Source organism: Ixodes scapularis, unplaced genomic scaffold, assembly GCF_016920785.2.
Source record: "Ixodes scapularis isolate PalLabHiFi unplaced genomic scaffold, ASM1692078v2 PGA_scaffold1__304_contigs__length_218370807, whole genome shotgun sequence".
Classification (NCBI taxonomy): domain Eukaryota; kingdom Metazoa; phylum Arthropoda; class Arachnida; order Ixodida; family Ixodidae; genus Ixodes; species Ixodes scapularis.
Genome location: NW_024609846.1, coordinates 87,327,088 through 87,343,190, shown reverse-complemented (window position 1 = coordinate 87,343,190; position 16,103 = coordinate 87,327,088). Strand labels below are relative to the sequence as shown.

The following is a 16,103-nucleotide window of genomic DNA, read 5'->3' as shown; positions in this document are numbered from 1 at the left end:
AACAGAGAGGTAACAAACCATCACTAGCACGGTCGTTGCCTAATCTCTTCTTGCTTTATTGCACACGAAAACGCCGGCGGAATGCAGTGCAAAAAGGTAAACAATCATTGGCGGCAGAATGAACAGGCCTAACCTTGAATCTGCCTCCGGGTTTTCTGTCGTTCTTTTCCTCGTTCTTCCTCTCACGATCACAGATGTCAGCGCTTACCATTTACAACAATCCACAGTCCCCGCTTTGTATCCCTGATCTACGCAAGGTAGGAGCGTTCGAGCAGTCACAATCCTACGTAAACAACCGATGCACCCGAACAGATCCAACTCGACGACCCGACCGCGGCGCCGACCTTGCCAGCCTCGCAGCGCATGCGCACTGCCGATTGAGAAGGAAATGACGTAGGCTCTTTGTCAACTTCCGGAAAGATCTGTAAAATCCCGCAGTGCAAGTTCGGCGGGGTTTGGGGCGCTCCGTGGAGCGGACGCTGCCAGAGATCAACGAGCGAAAGATTACCAGCGCGAGCCAGATCTGCGAGCGGAATATGCGCGCTCCAAATGGAGCGCTTTTGGAGGGCTCAAGATCTGCGAGCGGAATTCACCAATAGTGGCACCCACCAAGTCCTCAGTCTCTACTTTCAGCATAAGCGAGACGCTTATTCGCAAAGAAAATTCTGGGCACCGTCTTTATTTATATAGACATAAAACTCCTCACCTCATTTGTTCTAAGCGTCATCGAACCAAAAGTATTTGATCTGAATTATACTATTTTCTAACTGGTAGACTAACCCTATATTTATTCCTATATTCTTGTTTAATGTTCTCTAGCTTCACGTTCACTAGGTATTTTGAAGCTGTTTCTAAATTATTAGATATTTCGTAAATTTCGTATAACATAATAAATGAAGCACTATGAGTTTATGACCCTGCAAAGTTCTAGAAAAATATATATTAGCTTACGATATTGGTCTGACTGTGTACGAGGTATTCCACCCTTCCTCCTAGACTGAGTGAACACTTCTTTATTAGGTTAGCAAGAACACGGAAATATGAATTTCTGATGTTAAAAACCACGTGGAATTAAGGAATTCAAAACGACTGGTCCGCTAGCCATATCTCATGGAGCGACGAGCACTTACGTTTATACATGTATGCAGCGTGCTGAAAGGTTGAAAAATTATAACTTAATCACTGTAAATATCGTTTACCTACTTTTATGCAACTGCTGAATCTTAATTTGGTTGGTAAAACTGCTCTAGCGCATATCAGGACGCACATGTATAAAAATGAGTTTGTTATGGAAAATAATATCGCTCAATAATAAATAAAGGACTCAGTCGGCTGTAGAACCCAGCTGAAAAACAAACACTAATCAGTATACGGTCTCATTTGCTTGGAATTTTCTTCGCAAGAGGGAGTACGCTTTCAATGAGGTAGTGCTTTCTTGGTCGAAGATGCCTGGTAATGACATGCGATAAAACATGAAAATCGATCAAGTTCATGAACAAATGATTTGTCGTTCATAAAATCCTAGAAGCAGAGCCTGCCCCAGCTCATCCATCAAGACGACAGTTCTCCTTACCTTTGTCTTTGATGGAGGTTATATTAAGAAACGAGCGATTCATTAGGGTACCATTATAGGCGATGGTCACTAGATCGTTATTCGATACCCTTAACGACTGTGACCATAAAAGCTTAGAAGAAACTCTCTCGCTCTCCTGCTTTGGTTTGTAGCACACCATTATTCAATTGTTATATTTTATGCCGGTGCCGAACACTTAAAGCACTGCGTTTGTTTTGAGCCGTAACTGTATTTTCAAAAGAGAAAATCCAACTTGCGTAGGCTGGTAAAAGGTATGTTCTTTGGTAGGGATTAGGAAAGTATGGTCGTCTTCACTTATTGATGCATTATCTAGAGCCACTTCTTTAACATTACCCGGGGCAAACCGGAAACGTTATTATAAATGTATGAAAACATTAACATAGTGTCTTGTCGATCGTAGGTGCGTATTCACTAAAGTCGCTCACTGGGCCCTTGGTTTTTATCTAAAGCGCATAACAATTTCCGAGGAAGGACCTTCGACAGAACAATTATTCGTAATGTGACCTTCGTTTTGTTTGTGCTACCGTATAAATTTTGTCTACAATTTGTTGCTATGCAAAGGTAATGTGTGAGTGTATTTTTCTAATATTTGCATAGGTAAACAAGAGAAGTATAAATTTATCTGCGAATATATTTACATATTTAACTAACAAACAAGACAACGGAATTTTTCCGCGTTTTAAACGGAAGCACCCAAGTTAAGCGCTTATTTTGGTTCCCCCACCGAGGGCTTTACACCATTCCACGCTACTGCTTTTGATAAAAATATTTCAATAGAAACACGAAACACAAAATCACTCGCTTTGCTTTTAAAGAACAGGTCGCATTCTTTTTTTTTTTACGGCACTTAAGTTTACGGGAAAGTTCTTTATGAAACTCGAAACTTGAACACCGCCTTTGATTGTGACTGCAGGGTGACTTCCTGTAGGAACACTAGAAGACTTCCCCAAACTTGACCTGTATAAATTATCATCCTCAGATGTGGCTGGAAGAAAAGCTGATGTTACTGCGTTTACATCTGCAACAAAACAAAACCCCATCACCGGCCATGGCGCCCATAACAGTAGGCGCAATGAAGCTCTGCGGATACTAACTTTTCGAGTGATAATTTTTAAGAAATAAATATTCGTATATAGGGGGTTCTGATAAGTTGGCGGATCAGGTATGTGGAGGTTTGATTAGAAAAACTAGAATAAGTCAGAGAGGGAGTTTAATACATATTGATTTTGAGTTTATGAACACGTTTTATGTTGTTGCTTTTTCACAATTCATATTTGAAGTAGGTATATAATGGGTCCGACGTTTCTGTAAAAAAAACAAACGAAGAAAGGACAATTTTGAAAAAAAAAAAGAGTTCGTAGACTGTCAACTAATAGACTGATACATAAGTGGGAATGAACAAAGTGAAGTATGCCATGCTGAGATCCTTGAAGTTCGTCTTTATTTGTAGCTCACGTTATTGAAGATGACACAAGCCATGCATTTAAGCGATAGCTGTGAGTGGAACATTTTGCGGTTTTGCGGCATCGACAGCGCTTCATATCGACGCGGGCTATTTTCGGCACTCCGCTAAAACATTTCACGGGCAGGTGAAAACAATATAACAAAAAAAAAAGATAACATGCATGGTTATGCATGGTAGCAAGATAACATGCATGGTCAGTAAAACCGTTCCCGACGCTCAATCTGGCAATGCGCTGGGATAGGCACCCATGTGAACAAGAATTAGCACAAACAACAATTCTCCGAAGATATGCAGATAAAACAGCTTGAAAAGTTTACAATGCAGCCTGTACGAGAAAGCAAAAGCAAAACAAGTGAGTTGATGCAACTTCAGTGCATCTGATAGGTACATAATTTTATTTTGTAAACGAATAACCAGACCGGTATCAATTACAGTGCTTCAAAGAGAACCGAGAAAACAATTTTCGTAATTGTTAATTTTGTGGGTAATATTTGTATGAGCAGTAAAGAGATTAATCGAATTTAATGTGCAGCAGGGTCTGCCCCAAAAATGCTTTAATTTATCTCGACCGAGCACTGCGATTGGGTTTTGTAGGGAATCATGTGCAACCAGTTAAGTACTATACTACACGAGTTTGATCCTATCTATGACGCTGCACTCGTTTCCGAACTTTGTTCTTGGCACAATAGAGACACCGCATACATGGATGTGATAGTAGCGCATAGAATTGAAGTATGACGACTGTAATTGGATAAGAGAGGAAGAAGAAAAGGAACTGCGCGCGTGTGATTGGTTCCCCTTCAATTAGATGCGCTGCTGTCGCATCGTTTTAAACGCAATCCGTGCGCAGGCCTTTAAGTCCGGTTCGCGCTCATAAAACACTTATCGCCCCCCCCCCCCAAAAAAAAAGAAAGAAAAAAGGATGAAGAAAGTATATCTGAAGAAATTTTATTTCCCTAAGACGATAACTTGTTTCCAAAGAATTCGTGTCTTTTTAGCAAAAGAACGTGCATGTTTGTGACTTACTGAAATCCCAAAAAGGTGGTTAACGAACCCATATCTGCGGTTGAACTGCACCGAATGTGGTCCTTTAGCTTATCGTTTTCTTGTAAAAACAATACCATAGAAGCAGGCTCACAGATTCCAATTTCTGGCTATAGTTTTCGAACATCTCTGAAAAAATATTCGAAATATGACCCTCGCCTTGAGTCCTCACAATAGTTGGACAATTTTAAACTTCACGTGGACATTGTAGTTGTAAATTTTTGTGCAACCCAATAGGGGGTTTTCGGGCTCGATGTTCCTTAAATTGCATCACAAATATTGGTGCTGGCATGCAGCAAGCTGAGATTTATATTCAGTCTGTGCTAGTTTTGTGGTGCATTTGACCTTGCGAATAATAAGGCATACACATAGCTCCACTGACGTATAAGATGAAGACTACATCCTTGAAACGCTTAAGCAAACGCAAGCGAATGGAGTCGATGGTTATGTATAGTGCTCCTAATGCAAGAATGGAACTATAAGAAATTCAACACAGTAAAAAAGAGTGCATCTATAAGCAAGTGTTTCTGTTCGATATTGTTCATGTCGCCAAGAATTCTTTTGTTAGAGTTTGTTTTGTTTAGTTTATTGCTCGACAAAACATGACGTTTCAGCTCTACTGCGATGAGGTTATGGAAGGTGTCAGAGAAAAATACATAAAGGTAACCTAAACGTCCGGTAAAGCGTGAATATACTCAACCAAATTGCAAACCCAAGAATGGCATTTAGTGCTTTGTGATCGATAAAAAGGTGCGATTTCTGCTGATACAAATAAAGCAAAACTAAGAGCCACGTCTCTCTCGTCACATATATGCCGTCTGTAGTGATAGTCTCCAACGGTTTCTCTGTCTAGTTTCTCGCTAATATTAGCTCAGCTTATAGTATGCTATTTCAAAGGAAGTAAACATCCTTGAAGATATAAAGTTTTATAGGACATAAAGCCTTCCTGCAGTTTGTGATACATGAAGCATTGTAAATATTTGCATAGCTTAGCGGTTGCTGATATATTTTGTTGTAAATAGTTACATCATACAATGAAAGTGTAACAGTGCGACTAACATTGAATCTCCTATGCGCTAGTCTTCCTAAACACTCAGTATTCATTTAAAGCAATTGATTTGAAGTTTTTCGTTTTAATTGTATTCCTAGGAACTTAATTCTGATGATGTAGCAGTGTTTACATCGAATTTTGAGTTTGTAATATACTGTTACTGCTCTCCTTCGTCGGACCATATGGCGTGTCCTGACAGCGTTCTTTAACAAAGCAAGCAAGCATATCAGTCTTTGGAAGGCAATGAGCTGAAACACACAACAAAGTCACAATCTAAAATGTCGAAGTCAACACTGTAACGGAACATAAATTAACTTATACAATGCAAAAACTTTAAATCTATTAAAAAATTTAGAAAGGTTGGCTAGTCGGCGACGTAGGAAGAATACTTCAAAAGCAACATCGACGTAATGTGATATTGAGATACCATATTAAATACACCCCTCGATATTGGCACGACCTCCAAAAGCTTAGTTCCAGGCTTATTACTCAGAAATCTCTGAACCTTTGATCCTCATCCAAACCCACTTCCAGCTCGTCTTGAGCACGTAGCCCGAACATGGTTTACAAGCAGAAACTGCCACTCTGCGATTTATTCTAATTGGCTCACCTAAAGTTTGTGTTTAGTGGAAACTTTCTTTTTTTTCAAGCCAACTTAAACAGTTTGTGAAGCTTTTATTTGATGGATAATCACATTGTCTTCAAAAAGGATGCTGACGTTTCGAAATGGCACTTAGTTGTGTGGCACGTATAAGCGATGCGTGACTGGAAGAAATATTACAGATATTTAAGTGATACGGAAAAAGACAATTCATTTTTTGCCAAATTACCCAAGCTATAAAGGAAATGCCGCAACGTAGGTACACGCGCTGCACGCGCTGGCGTCTACAGCAGTAACTCATCGAAAAAAAAGAACAAAATCAAAGCAAACCGCAATTCGCACATGCGTTCTACATCGCCTTTTTGTAATTTACTTTGACGTTTTTTTTTACTGAGAAGGTGAGAGCCTGCAGCGAGTGTACATAAGTTTCCAGCATTCTCATTGGTGCTTGGTAATTTAGCGAAAGGTTTATTGTTGCGACAGCATCACCAAAGCGTTGATCTTATTAGTTGAGTCTGCATACAAGGGTATAGTAATGGTGTGTGTGCCAGATGTGGAAACGAGAACCGAAAGAGACTTCTCCTGGGAAAATGTTATTTCTCGGTAGTCCGACAGCGTAACTCGTTGTCTCTTCACTCTTTCTCGTTCTACCCACTTTTTACAGCGCATTTGTCGGGGGCTCTTGTCACCACTATACATGACACCCGCTGTTGATGTTGTACTTGTTGACATTGTAATTGTTGTTAATGTTGCAGTTCGCGTAATACGGCGTCCGCGGTCGGTTTCGCCAAATCCTTGAAAAGTATCGATCGCCGCCCGCGAGTACCATACCTGGGTCCGCGGAGGTGTTACCACGAAGCTACGCCACAGCGTTAACAACTGTTTTTATATTTAGGGTTTTGTAGTGGCATAGCCTCATATATACTGACCAAGCCTGGCGAATTGCACCGAGAAGCGGCCGCGAAAACGAAAAAGATGGAGCAGCGCACAAGGGATAAAAAAAAAAGCCACGTGACTAGCGCCCCGCTGCGGCGAGACGCCGAAACACACTTTTCCCGAGCGAACAAGAGTGTTTCCGGTCCTTGCCGCTGCAAAAGCTCTGCGCTGACGTTCAGGTTACCCGTGTAATGGCTCTTTGATGCCCTGTGTTACAAGATCCTCGTGCTTCAAATTTGCGACCGGGCAATATCTGGCTCCGTCGGTGAACTGCGAGGCTTTGTGAGTATATATACAGGAGGCTATGGTAGTGCCCGATGCCCACTGCACGTGCTCTCTGAAAAGACAAAACCTATAAAAAAGGGCCGTCGTAGCACTGTCAATGCAAAGAGCTCCGGTGCCGGGAGACGCGCTTTCACACGCTCCAGACACGCACTCCCGGCCAGAAACAAGGGCATTTGAAACAAAATGGTAATATGTCTATTTGGTTCCTAACGCTATTGCTCACGCACCTGACAGCAACTTTCGTAGGTCTATCAGTTGACAAGCTCCACAGAAGAGTGGCGGTCGAAAGCATTTCTTCTCTGCTACCTGCGCGCGAGAGAGCGGAAGGGGGAGTGGAAGAGTGTTCCTAGCTACACTAGCGACAACAGGGTAGCGGAAAAGGACTGTTCTCGAACGACGCGTTTTCTTTTTGCATAGTCTTTTGGTGGAAACTTAATGTTTTCCACGTAAAACGCAATACATTTATTTTCACTCGCCTCCAATGTAAGTACATCCGGCGTTCCACCGGTCACGCCGCTTCCGTCTATAGGGCGAGCTGATGGCGTTGTGAACGCCACCGAGCGCAAGCACCCCGAAAAGGCGCAAGGTGCTCAAGGAAGCCTGTCAAATGACTTGGATATAATAACTTTACCCCGGGGCGAGTGAGCACGACTCCGATGCTCAACGGCTTTGCCGTGACATGTAGGCGCTATTGCAGCGATCGTACTGTATATTAACACAGTTGTATAAAAAAAAATCACCAGATCGGTTTCTGGAGCTTTTTTCTGAAGTTTACATCGAAACGGAACTTTAGACGCGGGTTCTGGTGTGTTCTTGCGTCCTGGCGTGTCGTGGTTCTGGACTTTGCGGCGTTTACATCAGAGCGGAAATTCAGACGCGGGTTCTGCAGGTGCGTTGTTGTGTTCTGGCGTGACCGGGTTCTGGTCTTTTTGTCGTTTCTATCAGAATGTAAATTAAGATGCGGTTTGTGTTGTGCTATTATGTCCTGCCGTGTCCCGATCTGATGTGACCAGGTTTGGTGTGACCTAGTGTGATCCAAGTCGAGTGTGTCCTGGTGTAATCCCGGCCTAATCAGAGAGGCATATATAATTTTGGCATGAAATAAATTGTTTTGAATACAAGAGCTAGCACATTCTGCATAGACAGTACTTAAATTTTGAAAAGCTTAGCTCTTTATTCAGTCAGTCAACCTGGTGCCCGGGACTCTTGCACCATAGTATGCATGGTTTTTGAATCAGCGGAAGTTCTCCTTGATGACTTGGCCTCTGCGGTTCCGTATGGACCCAGCCTCAGCAGAATGGCTGCGAAAGGTTCTGAGACTAATTCTCTCATGTGAAGACAAAAAAGGATATAATTTTAATTAATTCATATTGTCATGTCACCGTTTCGCACCAAATATTTTTACCTAACTACTAAAGCAGGAATCAAACAAATTGCCATGTTTAAAGTTGTACTTATATGAATGCAATAAAAAGTGTAGTGTGCATGTAACCCTGGAATGTGCTTGCCGGAGGCGTGCTACAGCAAAATAGTGTTGTTTTGCGATATCTGGTGTGGCCGAACAAAAGCCTCTAATGTCTCAGTGTATGGTCTCTCAAAAAAATGTAAGTACATAAAACCGCTACACCCTGCGTTAGCTGGAACCATTAGAAATGTTTTCTCCAATTTCAATAAAATTAAAAAATATAGGTAATAATTTTAGCTCTCTCGACAACAAGATCCTATATTTAGAATGCAAGCAGGTTTTTATGCAACAAATAAGTCATACCAGACAAGAAGTGTAAATCTTCATTCAGTTACTTGTGCTGCAGCCTTACAAAAAAGATGAGCTCCACCCCACTGTTCCACAGGAGGCTGCAATAGAAAAAAACATGATGCCTGCAGAAGCCAGATACTGAACCTTGGAAGACCGACAGCGACGTTCTCCGGCTTCAACTAAAACTGGTAGGACTGAAAAGGTAATTGAGGTACCCCGCCGACCGTCAACAAAGGCACTCTTTGTGTCCAGGTTGACTCCGATGACTACCGTGTCTGACATGGCGGATTTTGTTGCCCAATTTTTTGACAGCAAACATGTAACCGTTACCAAGCTTCAGCCGTAATTTAACTCTTACTCCTTGTTCCACCTATCGAGGGACCAGTCGGTGTTCGATACTTTCAACCAGCCGAGCCTCTGGCCTGGGGGCTCAATATTTCAACAGTTTTTTTTTTGGAAAGCTCGACAACTCTCGAGTATATAGGCCCGAATGTGTAACAACTGAAAATGTTTCGGGCACTTGAGGTTTACTATCAAAATACCCGGGGATTACGTACTAAGTGGGATGAGTTTATTTCGAATACACTGCCGAGTTCTTCTGATATAATCCGTTTGACCGAGACTTGTCTTTGTGCTGACATTTCCAGTCTCAACTATTTCCGGTATAATTATGTTGTGTATCGGAAAGACAGAGATTATGATACAACGGGAATAAACCTCGGGCGTCGGGTTCTTGTTGCGGTTAAATGCGTAGTTCAGTATCATCAAAGGAAGGACTTAGAATCCTATTCTGAATGTATCAGGGTTGAAATACCTAGAAAGATGGCTTTAATTAATTGGAAATTATTATTTCCCTCCCCTCTTTGATGAGGCAAAGTTTATAGCACACTTAGAAGCCCTCCAAATAACCATAAACGTGTCTAACTTTCGAGTTCAGATTTATGGTGAACTTAATTCACCTGGAACTAACTGGCCAACTGATATTGCTTCTTGTACAACAAGCGGGTTGATATCTACCATCCGCCGTTTATAACAAAACATTCCTTATCAGACCCACCACGTGCGAAAGGACGTTCAGTTGCTTTTTTTATTCCCAGGGAGATTACCTTGGTTTATACAGAATGCTTGAACGGTACAAATGGTCGGAAGTCTTAACTTATGAAATAGTCGACTCAGCTACTGAAATATGAAGTTCCATTGCTAAACACGCTCTTAATGCCTTTGTTCTGAAACGGCTCACGTGCCCCTCCCACTATCCTATCTGGTTTTCTAGAGATTTAAAGATTTCCTCAAGCAAAAAACTTCACTATCATCGAATATATAAAAAGACTGGACTAGAGGCTCGGTATCAGAAATTCCGTATTTATTGGCGCCTCGTGAAACAGCTATATAAACAGACAAGCGTATGCACCTTACTGAACTTGAAAGCAGTTTGCTTAAAAATTCTAAAGAATTTTTGGAGATAGGCGAAGCAACACGTTCGGGAAAAGAATTTGAACATTTGCCTTCGTGATGGGGAGGGGTACAAATCTTTACCTGCTGAAGTAGCAAATCGTTTTGCTGACGTTTTTAGTTCTTGCTACTTGCCTCACTAATTGAGTAATATTAATTCCTTGGGGGTAGAACATGATAATTTTTTGTGTTTTTTTACGGTCGTCAATGAAGATGTACTGAAATAAATCAATCAAATTAAACCAAAAAGTTTTAACGGGTATTGATGGCCTACCACTTTTATTATCAAAGGTTGCTGTGCTATATTTGTCCCCTGTTCGGAGTCATATTTTTACATATCAGTTAAACCGGGACTTTTCCCTGAGCTCTGGAAGTTTGCCGTCGTTGTCCCTCCATTAAGAGAAGGTGATTCTTCTTCAGCTAGTAATTATCGTACGGCATCATTATTATGCGGGTTTGCAAAAGCTTATGAAAAAGTAGTTCATAAGCGCGTTTACTTTGGCATGAACACTGTGATATATAATTAACAACATGGTGTTTTGAGAAGTAGGTCTGTAAAGTCGAATTTATTTTCGTTTTTAAGTTACACCGCACTAATAGTATGCTAGTAGAGGTCAAGTTGACGCCATCTATCTTGGCATGTCTTAAGCATTTGATTGCGTTAGGCACGATTTACTGTGACGGAAGCTGGCCTCACATGGCTTCAGCCCAGATTAGTGTAGATGCCCAGTCAACGCAATGGCATCCTGAGGATGTACTGTGGATGTCGAGACCAGGATGATGGGTAGTCCCGAGGACATCCTGAAAGAGTCTCGAATGATCCTCAAATGATCTTTTTGTCCAGACCCATTATGTCCTGAGAACATCCTGAGTTGCCAGCCCTAAGGACTGCATGGGGACCTTTCTGGGATAAAGGCACCCTACTGGTTCAGTCAATGCATATCGTCAAGGAAGCGTTTGATTATTAATGAAGTTCAGAAATATACAAGGTATTCCACGAAAGGTGGACAAATTCGATATTGCAAAAACTAAGCGTCGCAACAAAAAAAGACATGTGCCATTTTCGTCCTGGGCCAGGGGCCTATTTAGGAACATTATTAGAGTCCGGGATAATTAGATTGCTAATTTTTTTGCATAATTAACTCTTTAATATTGAAATGAATGATAATAATGAAATAATAATAAAAAAATTGCTCACCATCATCGAAAAACACTAAATCGACAAATTGCAGAACGATATAATGCACGCGCAGCATTTTACGGCTTTCTGAAAAACAGCACAAATTCGACGGGCTTTTAAGTTCCGGTTTGCTATCAGAGCGCATCTCGGCCCCGACGGCACCGCGCCCCGTGTAGAAATAGTGCAACCAACCTTTGCTGCGCTGTCATTGCCCGACGCAACAGAGGCTGGTTGCACTATTACTCCACGGGGCGCGGTGCCGTCGGGGCCGAGACGGGAAACAAGGACTGGGATTTTTAAAGGGCCTGCTAGCGTGCTAGAATGCTTCTTTCGAAATTTTTCTTTCTATTTTTTCTTATTTAGAGAAAGAAAGTATGAATTGGGGCTTGTCAGTGCTCCTAAGCAAAATGACTGGAAACGATAAAAATCAAACAAGACGAGGGTACTAAAATTAAAAAATAAAATAGTGAAATGATAATCACTTCTCGTGTTGTGCAATTGTGGCTGCTGGTCTAACAAGTTATCATTTAGCTGCAGACAAGAGGCATTCATTATAAATAATGAGAAAAAATATTAGATAAAGATACTAGAATTTGAACACTAAAATAACTGGAAATGATAATAACAAAGTAACAAAACTTGTTCTGTGGTGTAATTGTGGCTGCGGGTCAAACAAGTATTACCTGAAGATGGGCTTGAAGAGAGAAAATAAAGCATGAATCAAAGAAGGTGCACACTATACATGGATATAGATGCTCAGAAAAAGTTAGGGGATGTTGCCAAGACCAGATTCCTCAAGCTTCCTGAGCTTCTCCGCCGCGTGTCGTAGCCACGTCTTGATTACCTCTTCAATGTCGTGACGTGTCGTTGTGATATCAAAATCGCAACAATGGCATGAGTATGCTCATCCCTTCTTTGAGGCGATTGAGTATTATCAGAAATACTTTCATTATTATAGCCAGCCAGCTGATCACACTGTGAAACTGTTGTGTACTTTCAGAGCATATATTAGATATTTATTGGTTATTTAGGGGAAAAAACACTACTTCCAAACACCATTCCTTCAAAAAAGCATTGCCATAATGTGTTGTGTACTTACGGTAAATGAGCTCAACACACTGCAGCTGTTGGAATTTCGCCTTGCCCTTTTGCCCTTTCCAGCTGAAATTCACCGCAACGTTTTGGGTCATTACAGCTTCCAGCAGTCGACAAGTAGTGGCCCCTACAGTCTTCCCTCCGAGTCCCACGAACTAATTTACCTGTGTCACAGAAAAACAGGTTTATATAAATACCAGGCACTTCCAGGGCATCTAGCCAAATGCTCCATAATTCCACTTACCAGCTTTTTTTCTCATGGCTTCGCTAGCCTGTAGTTGGCACTCAGATTCCATGATATGATTCCATGGGGGTGGCTCCTGAACGGGGAAGTTGTCGTCATCGTCCTCATTGTGCTTGCTCACAGCTTCTAACACAGTGCCCATCAGGGCAGTCAGGTTATCAAGCCTCAGCCGGATCATGTGTAGAATTTTCAAGGTGTGCCGCCTAAAACCTGAACTATCAACAGGAGCATTGTAGAAAATTGTTAAAACCAACTATCAAAGGCAATCCAAAGGTTTTATACCTTCAGGCTCAGGTTCCTTTTATGCAGTTTTACTGGCAACATTACGGCAAGGAGGTGTAGAGCTGGAGGTTGTACTGGATTGCTCAAATGCTGCACAAAAATACACAGTTTCACTGAAAACAAATCAATGACAAATAAGTGACCTCAGGACCGAACAGTCTTAAAACCCTTAGAGGTCGTGAGCACTTATTATATTTGCTATTGTTCCAGTCAGGAACTATTTTGTGTGTTTTGGACACTGCAGAGGAAGAGCACTCATGTGAACAGACACATAGCAAGTAATTTACCCAGTATTTTTTTTTTGATTCCCGAGGTTTATAAAGGTACCTCTAAGCGCAAAGGTGTTATTTCTTTTCCTATGCTACTAATCGCTAGAGCTTGCTTGTTCCGATGAGTCTGAATGGGTCTCAATTAGCGCAACACTGTCACTGACACGTCGGGCAAGATTTCGGCGAAAGAGGCGACCTGCAGCACTGTCGGAAGCCGCCGTTATGCAACAAAGAAGACATTGCACTAAACACAATTAAGCTTGAGCAGATACTCCTGGCTAGCCTCAGACCTGTGCCGACGCTTCACTAGGAGACATAGTTTCCTCATTCTACGCTGCAAATGAATATTGAATAGTAATTAAAAGTTACTTACCCAATTCGCACATCTCCTCGAAAAGGTGCCCAGCTTCTTTCCCGCGCAAATAACTTCCCGCCTCCCTTTTTTTTTTCGTGGCGGCGTCGGCGGCGTGCGGCTTGTAGTGCGGCCATTGCGGCCAGTGTGCAGAAAGCGGATTCGGCCGTTGCTTCGGCGGCATATTGTATTCTACAGCAAAATCTTTAAATACTATAATCCACTTGGAATTTTATGTTGATTCTATGTCCGACTCCATTTTTGGGGTTTTGTTTTAAATATGTCTTGAACATTTTGGCATGTGGGTCAAGCTCTAGAGCAAAAGCCGCATTGCGACAACGTCACGCAATCGCTGTATGAACTTGGCGCGCGCTGGTCGGCGGTTTAAACTGTTTTAACCTTTTTAGCAGCATTTTGGCTTTGCAGTGGTTTCTTTTTTTTTCCATATTTGATCCCGAAAGCTTATTCGAAGAACCTGCAAGGCATTGCTTGAATTTAGCGGACCAGGATGCAAGGACCAGGGTGTCGAACCGGAACCGAACCGAACCGAAAACCGGAACAGAACCGTTATTTCTAGCCGAACCGGAACTGAACCGAACCGAAATCGTCGCCGCCATCTTGGAACTGAACCGGAACCGAACCGAAAAAAAATATAACGGTAACCGGTTCAAAACGGTTCAAGGTAATATTTCTTTTTTTTTTGTTATTGTCACAAAATGAACATATGGGCATAAACAATTGGCGGCTGTATTTCTATCTATGGATCAAATCGTCATATACAGAATTGAAAAGTATGGCAAGTTGTGGGTTTTCATGGCACTATGATTAACCATGTGTCACGTTGTCACGGGACGTCATGGTGTCAATGCATGTTGTCACGTGACCTCGTGACGTCACGTGGCTCACTGCGGCAACTTGATTTAATTTGAGGAAGTCACTAGATGTATTAACATTGTTGACAGCGTAACGTAACATGACATCACGATTTCGCACCGAGAGTGACGTGACACGGTGACGTAAGCGATTTTCATAACCCCGAGTCGAGTGCTCGGGTTCATGACAATCAGCACCGCCAAACATTCGGGTAAGGGCTCATGTCGATTACATATGATAATAGCCCAACTATAACAATATCTGAAGCTCCAGCCCAAGCTTTTGCTTTCCAAACCCTAGCCGCCTAGAGCATGACTGTGATGAACACTGGCGGTATCAGATCACGTGGCCGCTTGTTTAAATTGCGAGTTGTGGAGATATCGATAGGTGTCTCTTTCCTTTATTTTTTCTGCATCTGCTATTAGGGGGAAACTAATGGATGTTTCCGCAAGCTATCAACGTTAGGGGTTATTTCTTAACGCTATTTATTGAGAGTACAAGAAAAAAAATCTTGCAAGACCCATTTTACATTATTGAGGCACCCAAATATATTTTTGTTGTTGCTGAACTGCATCCGAAAGATGTCCCTGAGAATAAAGTACTCAAATTACTAAATGCGACTTATTAATATGGCGTTACATAGAACTACACGTGTGTATGGAAGGAATACTAAAAAAAAAGAAGATATTTTAGTGACCTCAGAGAGACAGCCGAACGTTGGCAGTCGCTGTAAGTCTCACACGAGCGTCGTTCTCAAGTTATTGCCCAAGTTTCGACTCCCTCTGTACCTTGCTTAAAGGAGCTACAAAAATACTTCTATACATCACTAAATACTACTCAGGATCACTCCCTAACGTTAATAGCTGCTTGAACTTGGCTTTGCTCTTTTTTCTAGGCAAGGGCAGTCGCCAAAAAATTCGAGAAATATGAGCATCGTTCGTCCCCTCCACTCGGAGCCGGAAGCGGCCATGTGGTCTGGTGCCTATCTTATGCCGCCAACGTTAATCATACTCCCGCGCTGGGGTTTCAAAGGAAGAAAACGAGCGCTCAGCTCCAGGTATTGCTAGAGTCGGCTATTCTGATCCCCGCAGTGGTTGGACACGAGCCACTACTTAAGTGTCTGCCAAGACATTGATTGTTACGAGCCGATGTACGGTGCTCACGCAGTCCTCCTGTCCAATCCATGAGCCGCGCTCGACTGTCGTCAGGCGGGTGATTTCGATCCTACAATTGTGACATAAATCTTTGGGAAGGCAAGACTAAAAGAAATAGTCTCATTTAATCCTCGCAATTTCATCGCGACAAAGAAGCTTCTGAATTGGTGGCGGCCTGTGCGAGTATACTTGGGCCAGAGGACCAGTAAGCCTCGGAAAAGTCATGAACATTCCAACCCGATGTCGTTTTATGACCCATCTAAACTTCACTGGGTGCAAAATAAAAGCAATGAAGGCTAGCGGTTAACAAGTGTCGAATAACATTGTCGAATAAACACACACCAACGGAGGAGGCAATCCCTCAAGAATACTTTCAGCCTTTCTACTCTGGTGAAGAGGGAAGACCAGCGAAGCTGTACTATGGTGGGAATGAAGTAATGGCCGGCCACAAGTCGGCAAGCCAGAGTGGA

General features: G+C 42.2%; 1 pseudogene; it reads right to left on the bottom strand.

Moving 5' to 3' along the window:
* Positions 1 to 11,851: 11,851 nt before the first annotated feature.
* Positions 11,852 to 13,790, bottom strand: LOC121835773 (annotated as a pseudogene).
* Positions 13,791 to 16,103: the final 2,313 nt, after the last annotated feature.